The sequence below is a fragment of the Lotus japonicus genome, chromosome 4, assembly GCF_012489685.1.
Source record: "Lotus japonicus ecotype B-129 chromosome 4, LjGifu_v1.2".
In the NCBI taxonomy this organism is placed as follows: Eukaryota; Viridiplantae; Streptophyta; class Magnoliopsida; order Fabales; family Fabaceae; genus Lotus; species Lotus japonicus.
The window spans coordinates 67065058-67078642 of record NC_080044.1 but is presented as its reverse complement, the minus strand read 5'-3'; the positions used below and the strand labels follow the sequence as shown (position 1 = coordinate 67078642).

The 13585-nt window shown below is 37.5% G+C and overlaps 1 pseudogene; it reads left to right on the top strand.

Annotated features, from left to right (window-relative positions):
- The first annotated feature begins 1245 nt into the window (after positions 1-1245).
- Positions 1246-12965, top strand: LOC130716145 (probable 1-deoxy-D-xylulose-5-phosphate synthase 2, chloroplastic; annotated as a pseudogene).
- Positions 12966-13585: the final 620 nt, after the last annotated feature.

Here is a 13585-nt window from a genome sequence, read left to right as displayed (position 1 = left end):
GGATGGAGCGCCACCGCCTCTAAAGATGTTACGGCGGCGAGAAGTAGAGGTCGATGTTGGCTGCAACGGCGACGAGAACCGTGCTCGCCGTTTTGTGCCTTGCAGCGGCTGGGAGCTTTGTCTTCACCAAACCAGCAATGTTACGCCGCCACCGTCGCTGTTTGACCGTCCTGATCTCGACCCCAACTTCTAGATCGAAGAAGCTTGTTGTAATCCTGCAAGAGTGAAGAGTTGGAGAAAAAAGGACCAAGACGAGGGAGCAGGCATTGTTGGTGAAGGCAATGGCAGTTTGCAGAGGAAGACAAAGAGATCAAAACCACAAATCATGTTCATCCTTCTTCTTCTTCAATTTGGGGTTAGGTTATCTAATTTCTAACCTAAATTAAATAATTTGGGACTAATTTAATAAATCACAATTATAATGATATTAAAATAAAATAAAAACCGGTTCGTCCGGGTCAAACCTGCTTGTATAAGGTTACACAAGGAAAAAACTTGTGTATATTAGGTGGATCCTAGAAATTGGGATAAGAATTTCTCTCGGCAGTTTTTAACTCAGTAACTGATCTACTCGGTACAATACAATTTATGAACATAATTAATTAAATTTGTAATATTAGTTACAAATATATATCTGCCACAAAATTTCATTTCTTAATAATGTTACTGCTACTTGATATAAATGAAATGAAATATAATATTTAAGTCTTGTGAAAAAACAGTTTGTGTTTTATTTTTCTCCTCAATCTCTCATTGTTCTTCTTTCCTTGATTTTCATTCATGGGTCCTTTTCTGTTCCTATCAAACACAGTAACACACGGTAATGCGTCCCACGTGTTAAATGTTCAACTTCGTCTCTGTTCAACACGTAGAATAATCAAGTTAATAAAAACGTGGTGATAAATAAGTGTAAATTAATCAAGTTAGTTCAATTTTTTTTAAAAAAATTTATAGACAAATTTTAGTTGTTAGTAAATTAGCACGAATTATTTATTCTCACATTTTAAACCTTGATCTTTCACCTACAATTACGCTAAGTTCAATCACGTAAGCTACACATCCCCTAAGTTAGTTCAATAATAGTAATACTTAGACATCCCAAAAATAAACATTTCATTTTTTTCTCAATTTTTCTTTTCTTATCAAGTTAGTCATATATCACATTTCATTTCTCTTCATTATTTTTCAATTCTCACAAAAAAGGTGAGACTCATGATCACATAGTCACATGGTGTGTGTTGGACGTTTGCTGAATGGGGATATACATAGCTAGGAATAATTTCTATTGGTTCAATTGAGTTATAATTTATTTCCACTTTCATTTTTTTTTTTTATCTTTTATCTTTTTTTTTTTCATTTAGATTATTTATCACATATATACTTTCTTTGTCTGTTTTTCATATTTCTCTCTTCTCTCAACTTCATTATTTATGTGAGGTGTGAATGATGATTGAAGTTGAACATGCTCTCTAGTCTCTATATATATGAACTGGGCAACAGCGAAATTATACAACACAACACGTCCACACAATCACACCACCATAGACGACAAGTCAAACTCAAAAGAGCGAGTGTCTATTGTGTTGAGCCTCCTCGCTTTCTTTTTCCCCCAACAACAAAAGATTTCTTCACAAATTTTACCAAACCAGCTTGTCATTTTATACATGGCTTCCTTTCTTCTTGGAACTAGTTTCCTTCCTTTGTTTCATTCTCAGGATCATATGTACTACTGCTCCACCAAACTCCCAGCTGCTACCAATCCACAAAGAGTATGATTCTAGCATCAGCACAAATTTTAACAAAATAAAAACTTAACTACAGGAGTCTAGGATATATATGGTTGCATTTATTGTTATATATAATTATATAATTTTGATTCTCAAATTTTCAGATAAATCAAGTGATTGCTGCTCGAGGAGACAATGCCATTGAGGATGAGAACAGAATGGTGAAGGAACGCTACCAAACAAACCAACAGTTGCCGCGGAAACCGCTGAGTTTCTCAGGAGAGAAGCCATCCACTCCAATATTGGACACCATAAATTACCCAATCCACATGAAGAATCTATCCATTCAGGTAGCTACACAAGTAAATTTTGTTTAATTATTAAATATTGATAGTAACTTTGGATCAATCAATTTCCTTTTTGTTTGGGATGTTGGTCATCAGGTAATTAATTAATTAATCTGCCATTCTTGCTTAGAATAATATCAGTAAATCATTGTGCGAGGAATAACACTAAAAATCTAAAATATGATCTCGTGGTTTTGAGCGAAATATTCATCGGTTGATTATGACTTATTTAGATCTTATGTTACACTATGAACCCAAAAGAATAATACTAAGAACCTGATTAATTTAATTCATTCATTAGTATTTACCATAAGTTTTAAATTTTAACGGCTGGTGAATTTGGTGATTGCAGACCTATGGTCATAAGATTTTGACTGGAAGAAGATCGAAAATGCACAGTATACGACAAACAGATGGACTTGCTGGATTTCCCAAGAGGGACGAGAGTGTTCATGATGCTTTTGGGGTTGGTCATAGTTCTACTAGCATTTCAGCTGCCTTAGGTAAATTACAAACACAAATTAAATAACTATAACAACCATTTCAATTTTTATGCAAGCATTTGTAATTATAAATATGTTGGTATTAACTGTTAGATGTATTGAGTTTGGGCCTTGTAAGTTTGGTAGTATGGGCTGCTCAAAGGCCCATTTAGTTGTTGGGTATGGTTTTGTTAGTATTGTGTATGTACTGTATAAATACTTGTATTGTTAGTTGAATGATATGAAATTCAGTTTACAGAGAAATCACTTTTCATTGAGTTTGCTTTGTGAGTCTTTCTACAATTGGTATCGGAGCTCCGTAAGGGGCCTGAACCAGAAAACCGCAGTTTTCGTCTGAGTGTAGTGAAGTCCAGAAGGAAGGTGATAACGTGAGGGAAGAAGAATTTCATCATCAGAAGGAAGAGAAGGAGGGTGCGCAAGGAAGAAGAACGTTCATGGTAGAATCGAAGGAATCGAACTTTCTTCAACCTTCGGTACCGAAATTCGATGGCTTCTATGATCATTGGGCCATGCTTATGGAGAATTTGCTGAGATCAAAGGAGTATTGGGGGCTGATTGAAGGAGGAGTTCCGGCTCTGCAACCAAATCCAACCCCTGAACAAACCAAGACTCATGAGGATCTGAAGCTGAAGGATCTCAAGGCCAAGAATTACTTGTTTCAGGCCATTGAGAGAAGCATTATGGAGACAATCTTGTGCAAAGAGACAGCAAAAGACATCTGGGATTCGATGAGGATGAAGTATCATGGTTCTAGCAAGGTGAAGAGGGCTCAACTGCAAGCTCTCAGGCGTGAATTTGAGGTTCTTGGCATGAAAGAAGGTGAGTCTGTCAATGATTACTTTGCAAGAACCTTAGTAATTGTGAATAAGATGAAGATTCAAGGTGAATCTGTGACAGAGACCATGATTGTAGAGAAAATCTTGAGGTCAATGACCGAAAGATTTAACTATGTTGTGTGCTCTATTGAGGAATCCAACAATGTGGATACCGTCACTGTTGATCAGTTGCAAAGTAGTCTCTTGGTTCATGAGCAGAGGATGAAAGGCTATAAAGAAGAGGAACAAGCCTTGAAGGTGACTAATTCTGGTGGTAGAACAGGAGGAAGGGGCAGAGGAAGATTTGGCAGAACTGGTAGAGGGAGAGGAAGAAACTCCTTCAATAAAGAGAATATGGAATGCTACAGATGTCACAAACTGGGTCATCTTCAGTATGAATGTCCAAGCTGGGAAGAAAGTGTCAACTATGCAGAAATGAACGATGATGAAGAAGAGCTATTGCTAATGGCACATACAGATGCAGAAGAAGAATCCACTAAAGGCAAAGTATGGTTCTTGGATTCTGGATGTAACAATCATATGTGTGGAACTAAGGAATGGTTTCATGATCTTGATGAAGATTTTACCACAACTGTCAAACTGGGAGATGATTCCAGAATGCTTGTGAAAGGGAAAGGAAGTGTTAAACTGCAAGTGGGAGGATTAAACCAAGTCATAACTGAGGTTTACTTTATCCCTGATCTGAAGAATAATTTGCTAAGTGTAGGACAATTGCAACAAAGAGGTCTCAACATTAGCTTTCAAGGAGGATGGTGCAGGGTTTATCATCCTGCAAAGGGTCTCATTATGCAGTCAAAAATGTCCTAAAATAGGATGTTTGCTATCTTAGCAAGTGTACTCACTCCCAGTTGCTACAAGGTGACTCAAGATGATGTTACTAATCTCTGGCACAGGAGATATGGACACTTGGGGTTTAGTGGACTCAAGATCTTATCTCAGAAAACTATGGTCAAAGGATTACCCAAACTAGAAGCATCAAGCAAAGTGTGTGATAGTTGCTGCAAAGGAAAACAACATAGAGACCCTTTTCCACAACAGAGTACCTGGAGGGCACATAAGAAGTTGCAACTGGTTCACTCAGATATATGTGGACCTATTCAGCCTGAATCAAACAGCAACAAGAGGTATTTTATCACCTTTATTGATGATTTCAGTAGGAAAGCATGGGTATATTTTCTGTCAGAAAAATCAGCTGCTCTAGATACCTTTAAGAAATTTAAGGCTGTTGTTGAGAATGAATGTAATGAAGCCATAGGGTGTTTAAGAACTGATAGAGGTGGGGAGTTCACCTCTACAGAATTTACTGAGTTCTGCAATCAAAGTGGCATCAAAAGGCAGCTGACAGCAGCATATACCCCACAGCAGAATGGGGTAGCTGAAAGGAAGAATCGTACTATAATGAACATGGTAAGGAGCATGTTAGTTGAGAAGAATGTTCCAAAAATGTTCTGGCCAGAAGCTGTGAATTGGGCTGTATACATACAGAATAGGAGTCCAACAGTGGCAGTGAAAAACATGACACCAGAGGAGAGTTGGAGTGGGGTGAAACCCTCTGTGCATTTCTTCAGAATTTTTGGTTGCACTGCTCATGTGCATGCCCCTGGAGTCCACAAGAAAAAACTTGACAGTAGAAGCATCAAATGTGTCCTACTTGGAGTGAGTGAAGAGTCCAAGGCATATAGGTTGTTTGATCCTCTACAGCAAAGGATCATCACAAGTAGAGATGTGGTGTTTGATGAGGAGAATAAATGGGATTGGAGTGGTGAAAAAGAGAGTAGCAGTGACTTAGTGGACCTTGGAGAGGAGGAAAAAAGAAATGATCAGGTTGCTCAGGTTGCTCCAATTGCAAACCAATCTGATCAAACTATGGAAGTATCTTCAATACAAGTAGCAGCAGCTACCTCAAATTCAACACAAGCAGAACAAGCAGCAGCAACTACCTCAACTCCCTGTAGAGCTATTGATAGTACAGTTTCTTCTGAAATGCAAGGCACTGGGGAAGGAAAAAGTGCAAGGGGAAAGAGAAATGTAACTCAACCAAATTGGATGAGGGAATTTGTGAGTGGTGAAGAACTTGATAGTGAGGAGGAAGGATTCAGTTTTTCTGTTCTTTGTTCCTCAACTGATCCTGTCTCATTTCAAGAGGCAGTGAGAGATGAGAAGTGGAGGACTGCTATGGATAATGAAATTGAGGCTATTGAGAGGAACAAAACTTGGGATTTAGTTCCTTTACCAGCTGGTTCCAAGAGCATTGGTGTTAAGTGGATCTACAAGACTAAGTACAATGAGAAAGGAGAGATTGAGAAGCATAAAGCAAGACTAGTTGCTAAAGGGTATGCACAACAACATGGAATTGATTTTACTGAAGTGTTTGCCCCTGTAGCAAGATGGGACACAATTAGAACAATTCTAGCTCTTGCTGCCATAAGAGGGTGGAGTGTTTTTCAGCTGGATGTGAAGAGTGCCTTTCTACATGGGGAGATTGGTGAAACTGTATATGTGGACCAGCCTTTAGGATATCAGAAAAAGGGTGAGGAGGACAAAGTGTACAAGCTCAAGAAAGCGTTGTATGGTTTGAAGCAAGCTCCAAGAGCTTGGTATAGTAAGATTGAGTCTTACTTTCTCAAGGAAGAATTCACTAAATGTCCCTCTGAACACACTGTTTGTTAAGAATGGCAATGATGGTAAGTTGTTAATTGTGAGTGTGTATGTAGATGATCTGATTTTTACTGGTAATAGTGTCTACATGTTTGAAGAATTTAAGAAGTCTATGGAAAGGGAGTTTGCCATGAGTGATCTGGGGAAGATGAGTTACTTTCTAGGGGTAGAAGTTGTGCAGAATTCCAGAGGTATATTCATAAGCCAAGGAAAGTATGCCAAAGAAGTACTTGAGAGGTTTGGCATGAGTAACAGCACACCTGTTCATAACCCTGTGGTGCCTGGGAGCAAATTGTCAAAGCAAGGATGTGGAATAGAGGTTGATTCTACTGAGTACAAGCAGATGGTGGGAAGCCTAATGTACCTTACTGCCACTAGACCAGATCTTATGTTTGCAGTGAGTTTGGTGAGCAGGTATATGGAGAAGCCTACAATGCAACATCTTCAAGCTGTGAAGAGAATAATGAGATACTTGAAGGGAACTAGTGAACTGGGAATTTTTTATGACAGAAGAGGTGAAGGGAATCTCATAGCATTCACTGATTCTGATTATGCAGGGGATCTTGATGACAGAAGGAGCACTTCAGGATATGTCTTCCTTCTCGGAACTGGTCCTGTTGCTTGGTCCTCCAAGAAACAGGCAGTGGTAAGTCTCTCTACCACTGAAGCAGAATTTATTGCTGCTGCCTCATGTGCCTGTCAGTGCATATGGTTGAGAAGGATCTTAGACAAACTTGGCTTTACTCAAAGCAAGTGTTCTAGGATTTTCTGTGATAATAGCTCAGCCATTAAGTTGTCCAAGAATCCTGTGTTACATGGTCGAAGCAAACACATAGATGTGAGATATCACTTCCTCAGAGATCTTGTCAAGGAAGGAAAAATAGAGTTGGTTCATTGCAGCAGTGAAGAGCAAGTCTCAGACATTATGACCAAGGCCCTGAAAGTTGCTACATTTGTGAAGCTAAGGAATGAACTAGGAGTGTGTAGTCTTGCTAAGTAAACTGAAACTACTTGTAGTATTTTCAGTTTAAGGGAGAGTGTTAGATGTATTGAGTTTGGGCCTTGTAAGTTTGGTAGTATGGGCTGCTCAAAGGCCCATTTAGTTGTTGGATATAGTTTTGTTAGTATTGTGTATGTACTGTATAAATACTTGTATTGTTAGTTGAATGATATGAAATTCAGTTTACAGAGAAATCACTTTTCATTGAGTTTGCTTTGTGAGTCTTTCTACATTAACAATCAAATATATTATTATTGATTGGTTATAAAAAATTCATTTAAAAGAAATTAAGAGTAAAGTACTTATTGATGTAGAATATCATGCAACTTGACAAAGAAAAAAATTCAGGAAGAATGAAAGGTTCAAACTTCAAAAGGCTCACGTGCACACCACAACTGTAGCAGTTGTTACAAATGTACGGCCCATTCGTACATAAATAATGTAACTGTAATGACTAATGAGACAAATATATACAGAAGAAAAAAAGTGAAAAAAATTGGAGTATATGTAAGAGAAATAAACGTGGAGTTTAAAGAGTAATGATATATACACACCTCACTTTCTCTTCCATCTCATTTCCACACATTTTTCTTCTTTTTTCTCTCTGCATTTCCTGTCACATCACAAATCATATCACTCATTTCTATCTTTTTTTCTTCTTCTTTAGGTAAGGTGGAGGTGGAAATTGTTTGTAAACATAACATTATTCATAATTAATATTAGCATGATTGTCTAATAATAATGTGTTGGAGTAATGATAACATAAATGGCTGTAAACAATGTTTTGCGAACGAGACATTAGGCAAGCAAGCATTATCATGGTGCACATGGGTTGAGTTTGATGGATTATGGTCAAAATAAAATTCGAATCGATCAAAATTGTCTGGGTTGGGTTGGGTTGGATTTCACAAATTTCTTCCTCGGACCCGATCCGAACCAACCCGACGAAGTTCGGATTGGGTTGGATGGATTGATTGGGTCGCTATATTAAAATAATAATATATCTGAAATATTATAAAATCTTGCAAAAATTATTATAAATTCAGAAAAAGTTATAAAAAATACTAAATATGTTATAATACTAAATAGCATGAAAAAGACACAAAAAGTCATATCAAATAGCATGGAATAATACCACATAAATGACATATAGCCAAATATCATGAAAACATAAAACTTCATTACCAAATGACATGAAACAATCTAACATAAATAGTATCTATAAAGTGAAAAACAACACTAAATGTCATGACATGACACTTAGAACTTAGATGTCTCAAACATGCCAAATAACTATATATAAATATGTAACAAATAACTACGAACAAATACTCTAAGTTCAAATACGACAAATAACTACAAATACTTAAGTCTCAAAGTTTCAAAAGTCACCACTCCGACACTAGCACTCCAAGTATGAGTAAAATTATAAAAAAATTATTATTATATGTATGGGTTATGGGTTGGGTTGGAAGGATTTGAATTGAATCTGAAATCCGATCCGAACTTGGTTGGGTTGTAGTAAAATCCATCCGATTAACCCGATTGCCCGATCCAACCCGCATTTTTTCTATTTGATCGGATTGGGTTGGACGGGTTCATTGGATCTACCTAGCCCATGTTCACCCTATTCATGTGTCTGAAATCTATGTTTGGCCTTCAATATATTGTCTTTTCATGGGCCCATCACCCTTTCAAGTTTTATGTACTAATTTTTCTGTCTTTGAAGGTTAGCTCAAATAGTAAGAGGTATGAGACATAAGAGTTGGGTGAGATAAGGGGTGAAAGGTCCAAGGTTCGAATCCTGAGGATAGACGAATTTACTAACATTACTAACAACTAACATTTGCCTATAAAAAATTAAGGTACTAATTTTTCTATTTTATTGAAAGGAAGTTTGATGTACTAATTTTTCAACCTTTGAGGTGATTTTCAGGTATGGCAGTTGCAAGAGACCTGATGAGAAAGGAGAACCATGTTGTTTCAGTGATCGGTGACGGAGCCATGACAGCTGGACAAGCGTACGAAGCCATGAACAATGCTGGTTTTCTCGATACCAATCTGATTATCATCTTAAATGACAATGAACAAGTTTCTCTTCCAACCGCCACATTTGACGGGCCAGCTCCACCGGTTGGAGCTCTGAGCAGAGCCCTACGCAAGCTCCACACTAGTACTAAGTTCCATCAACTACGTCATATGGCAAAGGTAACCCTTAACAACCAATTATAATAAGAGATTAAGTTGTTGGACAAATTACACATGAATTATTATATCTCTAACGCGTTTTCTCACGTAAAAGTCTACTAGAGTTTGAAGCATGAACAATGAACACGCACATGTCTTGTGCTAAAATTCAATAAACTCTTTATTTATTTATTTATGGAACAACTCTTTTTTACTATTATTTGAATTGACGAAGACAAGATTAAACTTTAGATTACTTGGTAATGCCATGAAATAATTATCCAAAAACTTAAACTATTGTAAATGACACATTAATGGTTTTATTTCGATGAATACACTTCGGTTCTAAAAAAGCTAGGTCCACATTTAACATCAAAATCAAGATAGGCATAACCTAATAGAAGTAATTTCACAATTCATACATAAATCACTAATAGTAAGCACGCTTTTCATACACTCAATTTTTTCTTTTCTATATCTTTTTTATCACATTGTATCATATAATGACATATATGATTTATCTCTTTTCTTGAATATTTTCTCATTCTAAGTGTATATATACATCACTTAGGTATTCACCAAACATTTTCAATGGCACTAACTTTAGGTGACCAATAAACAGGGCATCACCAAGGAAATGGGAATCAGGGCACATGAATTTGCAGCTCAATTGGATTCCTACATGAGAGGAATGGTGAGCGGTTCTGGTGCTTGTTTCTTTGAAGAGCTTGGGCTCTTCTACATTGGTCCAGTAGATGGCCATGACATGGAAGACCTTGTGCACATCCTGAAAGATGTCAAGGCTTTGCCAGCACTTGGACCTGTTCTCATTCATGTCATCTCTGAAAAAGGAAAAGGTTATCGTCCAGCTGAAGTTGCAACAGACAAGATGCACGGTAAGCAGTCAAGTCAATATCTTGAGATATGTAAAATTATGTTTGCGTTGACTCTAACTTGAAAACAATCATACACTTACTGAGTTCTATTCTATGTAGGTGTTGTGAAATTTGATCCTAAGTCAGGGAAGCAGTTGAAGCCCAAAACAAGTACCCGGTCTTACACCCAGTACTTTGCGGAGTCTTTGACTGCAGAGGCAGATGCTGATGAGAGAATTGTGGCCATCCACGCTGCAATGGGAGGTGGTACCGGGCTGAACTTGTTCCAAAAGCACTTCCCAGAAAGATGTTTTGATGTTGGTATAGCAGAGCAACATGCAGTCACCTTTGCTGCTGGCCTAGCTGCTGAAGGCCTTAAACCCTTTTGTGCAATTTACTCTTCCTTTCTACAAAGAGGCTATGATCAGGTCAGAATTCATGGAAAATTAATCCAACCTAGCCTTTTCCCTCATGCTGAAAATTCTTGTTGGATTTTCTCATGTACTAAGTGCATGTTTGGTTTTCAGTTTTTCAACCTCAGAATCAATTCTTATCAAGTAAAATCACTTTGGGATGACAATATAAATGTTTGGGGTCATATTGAAGAATTAATTTTGGTCCCCAAAGCAATTATGCGTAGAAGCTGGAGAAAGTAGTTTTTGTCTGTGTTGAACATAATCAATTTTGAGATTTGATAACTAGATTTTACTACACTACCCTACAAAAAATCATTTTTCCATAGATGTATCTAAGTATGATCACTTCAATTTCATAATCACTTTTACCGGAATCAATTTTATCCAAAATCAATTGTGATTTGTGATAATGCTGATCCAAACACGCAATAAGTCCATGATTGGAAACTGTTCTACAATTGATTCTGCAGCCAGAATCAGTTCTGGGTAGAAATTTCTGCATTGATTATGATGAATGAGAATTTGATATGAACATGCTATAACTTAGGTTTGTGGTGGTGCAGGTAGCACATGATGTGGATCTTCAAAAGCTTCCAGTAAGATTCGCCATAGACAGAGCTGGCCTAGTTGGAGCTGATGGTCCAACTCACTGTGGAGCCTTTGACACAACATTCATGGCTTGTTTGCCAAACATGGTGGTTATGGCTCCCTCAGATGAGACTGAACTGATGCACATGGTAGCCACAGCTGCAGCCATTGATGACAGGCCTAGTTGCTTTAGGTACCCAAGAGGGAATGGCATAGGCTCCATTCTTCCACCTAACAATAAAGGCACACCACTAGAGGTGCTTATTAATGCACAATTCCAAATCATCCTTCAAAATTTTCAAAAGAATTTCAAAGATATAACATGTTTTCTAATTGATACTTGAAATATAGGTTGGTAAAGGAAGGGTGTTAAAGGAAGGAAGCAGGGTTGCTCTTGTTGGTTATGGAACAATGGTTCAAAGCTGTATGGAAGCGGCTAAGGTTCTTGATGCTCATGGAATCTCAACAACTGTGGCTGATGCAAGATTTTGTAAGCCTCTAGATGGAAATTTGATGAGGCAGCTTGCTAGAGAGCATGAAATTCTCATCACAGTGGAAGAGGGATCTATTGGAGGGTTTGGTTCTCATGTTTCTCAATTTCTAGGCTTGAATGGACTGCTTGATGGTAATCTTAAGGTGAGACTTTTTTCAGTTTTATATCCTTCTACAATTTTCTTAGGGTCTGTTTGGTATGTTGTATTGTATAAGGTCTGATAGTAGAAAATTTAATAATATTAGGGCTAATAATATTAGATTTGATAGTATTAAGCATAATAAAAATTTAATATTATACAGCGTTTGGTCATACACCGTAAAAATTTAATATAAACTCATGTTTTATAAAATATTGAATAATAATAGATATTATAATAATGAGGATGATGTTAGTGGTGTTGGCGGTGATGATGATGGTGGTGCCAGTGGTAGTGGTGGGTGTTTGCGGCAGTGGCAGTGGCGATAGCGATGACGGCATCAGAGGTGGTGGTGGAGGGTGGAAGTGGCAGTGGTAGCGGCGATAATGGTTGGTGACGATGGTGACAGTGGTGGAGGATGATGCTGGTGATGGTGGAGGGTGATGGTGGTGGTGGTGATGATGAAGGGTGGTGGTGGCAGCGATGAATTAAATATTTTTATGTAGATTATACATCATATTCATATCATGTCTTATCCATCATTTTATGTATAATAGGAGATTGATGTATAAGCTTATACAATACAATGTTAACACCAGACAATGGATAAGTCCACAATGTATTGTATAAACTTATACTATCATGTCTAATACGACGTACCAAACGAACCATTATTGTATGCATAGTGTATTAAATAGACAATTTCTTCTTTTGCTACAGTGGCGAGCCATGACATTACCTGACAAATACATCAACCATGGAACTCAGAGAGATCAAATTGAAGTGGCCGGACTTAGTTCAAAGCATATTGCAGCTACCGCTTTGTCATTAACAAATGTGAAATTAATGGAACAATCTCTACTTCTTAGCCTACAAATGTGAATCTTAGCCGAAGTTTTAAGCTCTGTTAGTGTGATTTCATTTTAGGTGCCCTTAATACATCCAATTGTATATATTAAGCATTATATCACCAAAAGTGTAGCAATAATAAATGTGAGAAATTTCACATCCTTTATCACTAAGGAAGGGAAGACCAAAAAGGAATGGCGAGGGAGGGTTGTATAGTAATTGTAGTTAAACTTAATATATTTTGTACAATTATGGAAAATAAATATGAAACTCTGGAAATTAAGAGTTTGAGATATCTATGCGAACTCAGGATCTATTTTCCTTCCATTATTCCATAACAACTTGATTACTACTGGATCTGCTTGAAACTCAAGTCAATCAAACATGTGAAAATAGTTAGTAAACTGGGAAAAATTTGACCCGCAATAGCAAGTTTTTAAAAAAAATCAAAAACATATTTTCTTAATCTTTAATTAATTATTTTAGAATCTGGTTTATTAAAATAATATCTAAATAATATATGGAAATTCTAGATACTGAAATATCCCCTATCCTCCTCCCTTCTGCACCTTTGTCACGCACTCCTTCCCCCCACCTCCATTTCCCTCACCCTTCCTATTCATCCCAAAAATTGCAGCCTTTCACCACCGAGATCTTCGCCGGAAAACGAGACCCTCCACTGAAGAAAACGCACCACTCGAGAAATACGCATACGAACCCATGGACCCAGATCCTCATCGGCTCCACCAGGTAAATTCTCCACCTCTCTTCGTCAGTTCTAGCCTCCACACGGTGCTCACCGGCCACGACTCTGAAGAGCAGCAACATCCCTGATTTTGTTCCCAGATCTGGTGGTGATGTGTTATTGTTGACCTTGAATGAAACTTGTGAACAGTATAATTTTTTTGACAGGAAATTGTGAACATTATAATTAATTAATCAGGTGTTTACGGTGATATTTGGTAAA